General features: G+C 37.2%; 1 long non-coding RNA gene across 1 annotated transcript; it reads right to left on the reverse strand.

Annotated features, from left to right (window-relative positions):
* Positions 1-1,843: 1,843 nt before the first annotated feature.
* Positions 1,844-6,418, reverse strand: LOC145410981 (uncharacterized). The gene is made up of 3 exons (XR_013899353.1): positions 6,355-6,418; positions 5,078-5,153; positions 1,844-2,131 (listed from the first exon to the last, which is right to left on the reverse strand). It is a non-coding gene; the product is annotated as an uncharacterized LOC145410981 (long non-coding RNA).
* Positions 6,419-7,165: the final 747 nt, after the last annotated feature.

Raw genomic sequence — 7,165 nt, forward strand, 5'->3', positions numbered from 1 at the left:
GCTGTGTGGAGACCATCTTGCATTCCCTTGAGAGTGTTGGTAGCCTTGTTTATTTTGATTTTCTTCTTGATTTTTCTTTAGTTCATCATTATTTTTTTATCTGCTCTTTATTTTGATTTTCCCTTTTATTCTCCTTTTTCTTTAGTTCATTATTATTATTATTATTAATATTATTATCTTTATTGTTTTTGGTTTTCTATTTTTATTTCGATTTTTCCATATAGTTTTTTATTTTTCTTTAGTTCATCGTCATCATCATCATCACCGTCATCATCATCATCATCATCATCATCATCACCGTCATCATCATCATCATCATCATCATTATTATTATTATTATTATTATTATTATCATATTTTGGTTTTCTAATCTTTATTTCAATTTTTCAATATTATTCTTGGTTTTGCCTTAGCTTATGGGTGACGTCTGCCGGGCTTCAATGTCACCCTTGTTGACTTCACCACAATGATGATCCTTTTTATTTTATTCCTGCTGATACCAGACGATTTCATTCAGCTTAAGGATAAACCGTCTGAGTGAAAGCCCTAATCCCTTCACAACGATGACGAGTTATTTCACACAACTGAGACCGAAGTAAAATCGTCCGTAGGTAGCATAAAGGAAAATCCACTGAGGAAAATAGCGACCATTTATTTTTTATCTAACCTATTGACTATGAGATGTTTTCCCAATACTGGATAAAACGTGTGAAAACATCCGGAATAAAGAAAAAAAATAGGCTGTCGTGAGGCTAAGTGATAAAGATAATAATCGACTCTGGGAAAGACGGTGAGATCAGGGTGCTTAAAATATCCGACTCTAGGAAAATTCTTCTTCTCTCTCTCTCTCCCTCTCTCTCTCTCTCTCTCTCTCTCTCTCTCTCTCTTGCATCATTTTTTTTTTTTACTTCCTATAATCCATAATCCTTTTCATGCTTTACCAGGTCTCCACGCAGTTGTTTGAAGACCTACTAAATTTTATCAGGTTGTTTCTCTCCTCCTCCTCCTCCTCCTCCTCCTTTCTCTTTCTATCTTCCTTACTTTCCTCCAAACAGTTTTCAGTTTGGCGTCATTCCTCTGTATCTTCTCCAGTTCATTTAAAACTTGGATTAATTCTTCTTTGGGCAAATAACACAAACACTTTTTTTTATTTATCTGGACCTATTAAAAGGATTTATACGATCAATTATTAAACCACACAAAAACACAGTGTTTGGGGGGTGTCCTAAATTCTTATATATTCATTAATCATCACGGCCATTAACAGAAATAAGTTTATATGGACATTATCTTGCATTTTTACGATGTCTGCTTCTTTATATCCAATGACTGCATAGTTGATTGCTAAAGTCTGTTTACTTTAACTTGACCCAGAATTTCATCATTTTGGTGTTTTTCAAGTAGGTCAGTGGCAGAGAAGAAAATCCCGCGGCTCTCCATCCTTCCCATACCACCTCTTTGACATCAGCATCTTGTTCTAATCTGTCACTCAGCGTGCTTGTTAGATGATAATTTTTGGACAAGCCAGAGTAAAAATAGCATAATTTTACGAAACAGTTACAGAATCTCCGCTTCTCACACCTCTAGATTGAGCCGTTGCAGGAGAACAAGAGAGAAGAGGCTGTAAGAAGCAAACACTCTGACTGCAGGGAATAAAATAATGCAAGAAGGTACAAGGAAGGATAGATATATAGCAAATTGTAAAAAAAAAAAAGGAACATTTCAACATCATAACTGTCATCACCACTGTCATCATCATCATCATCATCATCATCATCATCATCAATATCATCATCATCAGTTTTGTCCACAGGAAAGGGAAAGAAAAACAAAAGATATATGCTTTTTTTAATATTCATCATCATCACCATCATTATCATCACCATCATCATCATCTTTGACTTACAAGTACCTCCCATTATCCTCTCTCTCTCTCTCTCTCTCTCTCTCTCTCTCTCTCTCTCTCTCTCTCTCTCTCTCTCTATCTCTCTCTCTCTCTCTCACTACACATAGACACAACAAATGGTTCTTCCGGGGCAGCCAGCGTAGGGAATCGTGGGTGCATTTCCACACCTGAATCGAGGAACACAGGAGCCCCCCCTTCGAGCACACAGGCCTATCGAGTACTGACCTGGGGAGAAGGAATAGGATGAGTAGAGAGAGAGAGAGAGAGAGAGAGAGAGAGAGAGAGAGAGACTATGGCCTCGTGTTACTTAGATATGTTTACTGTTTTTTTTTTTTTTTTAATAACAGAAGGGAGCAGGGAAAAACAAATGAATTAAAAAAAAATAATCCATACATCAGATTATTGGTGTCCTCTGTTCATAAAATATCTGTAACAGTTAGACTTGAACAGCTGTGGGTTGAAATATGGAGGGAAACAACTCTGGGGAAGCGAGTTCCAGAGAGATGCAGTTCGGGGAACGAAAGAAATCTTATAGGCAGAAGTTCTGCAGTATGGCTGAGTGACATTCCAGTCATGAGCGCTACCAGATACCCGTGTAGCAAGAGGGAAGGCATGGAGAGGTGGCACCATGGACGCAACTTCGTCTGAGCATTTGCCATAAAAATATCTGTAAAATAATGCAAGGGAGGCAACATTCCTTCTTACTTGCAGGGGAGGTAGTTTATTTGTAATGGCAGGGTTGTTAATGATTCTAACAGCTTTGTTCTGAATTTTGTCTAGTTGTTTTAATGCTACCTCTCCACATCCATTCCACAAGGGTGAGCAATATTTATTCAAGCTGAGAGCACACATGACTCATAAATTATAGCTAACTGCTCATCAGCGAAGAAGTTACGGACTCTGTACAATAATCTAAGTTTCTTTGAGGCGGTTTTAGCAAGTGATCTAACATGAGAGGTCCAGCTGAGGGCACTGTTAAGTGAGACGCCGAGAATTTCAATACTTTTGGAGATGGGAATATTAGTAGCACTGAAGGCAATGTACGAATCTGGCAATATTTGTCTGTTAGTAAACTGTATATATATAGTTTTACTAGCATTAAAAGAGACAAGGTTGTTTTGTCCCCATTCACTGATCGTAGATAGATCTTGATTTATGGAGACGGCTCCACTGAGCTGAGAGGTAGAGATATCAGACCTTACAAATGGGTGTCTGAGTGCGAATGAACTATGTAATGTTGAGTCATCTGCATATGAGTGAATGGGACTGCGGGTGACAGACAAGAGATCATCAATATGAACCAGAAATAGGGTTGGCGCCAGAACTGTTACTTGTTATTGTCGAAAACTGTTCAATTGCATATTCATCATTAACTCATCTACAAGTTTTCATCTCTTTTCTTCACCACTCACATATTTTAACCTCACACTGCAGCATTTGTTTCTCGTCCGAGCTCCCATATCATACTGATTGTTATTACACCTGCCTTTGCTATGCCTGGAAGTGTTTTATGTTTTGCTTTCCGTGTGTGTGTGTGTGTGTGTGTGTGTGTGTGTGTGTGTGTGTGTGTGTGTGTGTGTGTGTGTGTGTGTGTGTGTGTGTGTGTGTGTGTGTGTGTGTGTGTTACCAAAACATCTCATATTTCATTCAGTTATAAATAAACTCGGTTCAAGGATACAATGAGAGCCAAGGGGACTGACTGACTATTTTTGAAAGCAATAGGTCAAAGGTCAAGGTCACAGAACTATATTGAAATTTGATCTTGCAATATGAGCCTACAAAGTTATGGAAATGGGTTATTTTGAGATTTTGAAAACAATAATAAAAATCATTGTGACGCGGTAGTTTCGAAGTTTAATCTTTATATCTGCATATGAACTAAAAAAAACTGAAACAGATCTGATCTGTCTTAGACAAAACTTGGTAGAAGTGTTGAGGATCAGCCAAGGGGATGACATTGTTTTTTAAAACAATAGGTGATAAGTCAAGGTTACATGGAAAAGTCAACGAAAACCGTTTGTATCCTATTTACACCAAACTTTCAGGAACAGGACAGGTAAGGCAAGGATCAAAAGAACTTTGTTTCGAGAGAAATCAATCAAAGGTCAAATGCCAAGATCACTGGGGAATGTCGTCTGAAAGTTTTCATCCGATTTGGACCAAACTTGTTGTTGGGGTTAAGGGTCAGACGTGAATGAAGCATTTGAATTCTGAGAGCAATCTATCGAACGTCAAGATCACAGGGCAAAGTCTGATGTTTAGTCCATAACTGATGGGCGAGGGTGTTGCTACTCTCTGAATGTTCCTTCTTGTTCCTTATTTTTTCCTCCTTTTTTTGTCCGATGTCTATTATTTTTCCCATCTTGCCTGTCAGTCTCTTGATTTTTCTTAATTTTCTTCCCTAGTCTTTGTCATTTTCTTTACATTTTTTGAATTCATCTGTACAACATCTCGTCTCATAAGCCTCCCACACAAGACCTACGCCGTGTAAACAAAGAGATCAATCTTTTTTTGCCTCTAGCCTTTCACCATCCCACAAAAACACCCTGGTTACCACTAGGGAGGAAAGACGTTATGAAACCGCAAGTCCTTTGGTGTGTCAGGAAAAATTCTTTGCCCTAAACTTTTTAATTTTCTGGGGTGCAAACTACTGAAACTAAAAAAAGAAAAAAACTTTATACAGGTACAGTCAGTGCAAAAAGTTCACCGAGTATCATATGCCAACACTGTGTCCTATCTTTCATAATTCTCATTTTTCCTCAAACAACAGAGAGTGTCATAAGTTTTTGCTGCTTGCTTCACATTCCTGTCACATGAAAAGGTTTAAATCACACCTTCCACTGCCACAATTTGCATCTTTCATCATTTTATCTTTGACCTTAACAACAGATTTAAGGTGCTTTCATAAGAATTACAATGGTCAGTGCAATTCTCACAGCAAATATAAGCATCTCATTTAGATTTTTTTTTCATGTTAATCTAATCATCACAAGACGATTTTAGTCAGCTTAAAGAAGACATTTTGTAGTGAAGAGGTGAATGAACAATTTATCTAATTGCCAAAGTCCAAAAAAGTGTCTGTGTAGGTATATAATGGTAACCAGAATACCGAGTGTGTGTGTGTGTGTGTGTGTGTGTGTGTGTGTGTGTGAATGGGCTAACACTGCTTACCTTCCACTTCCATCACCATTAACACCATCATCGCCAGCACCACCAGCGTCAGAATAATGCTCTTCTTCATGGCCATCTAAAGCAAACAAGTAAATAAATAAATAAATAAATAAATAAATAAAAAGTACAATAAAATAACGTTTGTTAGAATTTTTACGTTCACTTTTGCCTTACAATAAAAAGTAGAATTCTAGTAATGACGTTTTTTTGAAGAATGAATAAACTTAGCTTTAACCTTGGTACAAAAAGACATTAAAATTTTATGATATGCTAAAAAAATCTTAATAATAATCTTAATTATCTTAAATAATCTTAGGGTCATCTTCTCGTGATCTGAAGGGAAGCATCTTTAGCGGTTTAATCTGGAAAATATATCTTAATATCTTCTATAATTTGATCATTTTAATATGGAGAAGACTATCGTTCTTTTGTGGGTCATTTCACGGAGCTGAGGGGTAGAATATGGCAATACTACGGTTCTACATCTTATATCAAGCACTTCTTCGTGACTAGCACCCTATTCTAGTGTTAATTTCTTATGAGCATAATGTCATACATTAATTTAGTACGGGATCAGTAAGCATTCATAAGGTCTAGGAAATATTAACGTGGCAGTGCAATAGTGAAGAAAATAACAGCGAGAGAGAGAGAGAGAGAGAGAGAGAGAGAGAGAGAGAGAGAGAGAGAGAGAGAGAGAGAGAGAGAGAGAGAGAGAACTAAATTATGTAAAAAAGCGGAGTAACAACACTCAGGTTCAAAGCAACTTTAAGGTAATATTCACAGAGCAACTAAGTTATATAATGTTTTTTTTTATGCAAGGAAAAAGGAACCACAGTCCAGGAGGCTGCAAATTCTTCCCTCCAAGAAAAAAACAAGAACAAGATAACAGAGAGCCAAATTCAAGATCCGTTCATTTCGAGATGCCTGAACACACTGCGTTTGAAAGACTAGAGATCATAGGCAATAGGAAATACAGACAGTGAGAGACAGTTTCAGAGTTGACCTGTTGTATACAAGAAGGACTGGGAGTAACGGTTAACTCTTGCATTAGAGAGTTGGACAGAAAAGATATGAGAGTTTATTATTAGACGGGTGCTACGTGCCCGTCTTGGTGGGGGAGGGATGTAAGCAGACAGTTCAGAGGAGCAGTGACCATTGAAGTGAAGTAACAACTATCTTATTCTAGGTAACTTCAAGGCACTTCTCACAACTCAGTGATATAAAGAAAGGTTGAGTAACAGCTATCAGATTCTAGGTAACTTCAAGGTATTTCTTACAGTGCCAGCCAGGGGGAGCGGAGATGTGAGGGTGTGTGGACGGACGGAGATGCGACGAGGGAATGAGAGAGGTGCCCGGGGATGTGATCTTATATATCCCTTGTGGCCTTCAGAGAGTCACGTAGTTCTGGGGAAATCTGTCTTCATATCAACACTCCCCTCTTGTGTGTTTGTGTGTGTGTGTGTGTGTGTGTGTGTGTGTGTGTGTGTGTGTGTGTGTGTGTGTGTGTGTGTGTGTGTGTGTGTGTGTAGTCCCTTTACTGTGAGTATTCTTCAGGTGAGTAAGATAGTTTGGAGGTAACAAGAAAATTAAGACAATAAATAAAATGAAATAAAAACAACATTCAATGGGATAATCTGGACTGAAACTTTTACACTCTGTCTGTCTATCTGTCTATCCATCTATTTATCCATCTATCTATATATTTACTTTTAACGTTATCATTACACTCTTTTTTTTCCTAGTGTGTCTGTAAACTCTTCCTTTATATGCAAGACTGTCATTATTTTTCTGTTTGTTTATCAATATTGCCTTTGAAGCTCATATATATTTTTATCACCATATCTAATTTATTTCTTCCTATTTTTAACTCTTTAAGTTCATAATTTTTCCTTCTTCTTTATCTCTCATTAATAATTATTTTATTCTAAATTATCTCTGCTTTGTGAGTTCCATGTTGAAGTTTTTTTTTTTTTTCAATGCTAATTCCCTCCAGCTAACTTATAATCTCTTTGACGGAAGGGATTAAAAAAACACTACAATATTTATTTTTCATCTTTATTCTTGCTTTCTCCAGACGATTTCATTCAG

This window comes from Coenobita brevimanus, chromosome 87 (assembly GCF_032717465.1).
Source record: "Coenobita brevimanus isolate Jiangsu-jjx chromosome 87, ASM3271746v2, whole genome shotgun sequence".
In the NCBI taxonomy this organism is placed as follows: Eukaryota; Metazoa; Arthropoda; class Malacostraca; order Decapoda; family Coenobitidae; genus Coenobita; species Coenobita brevimanus.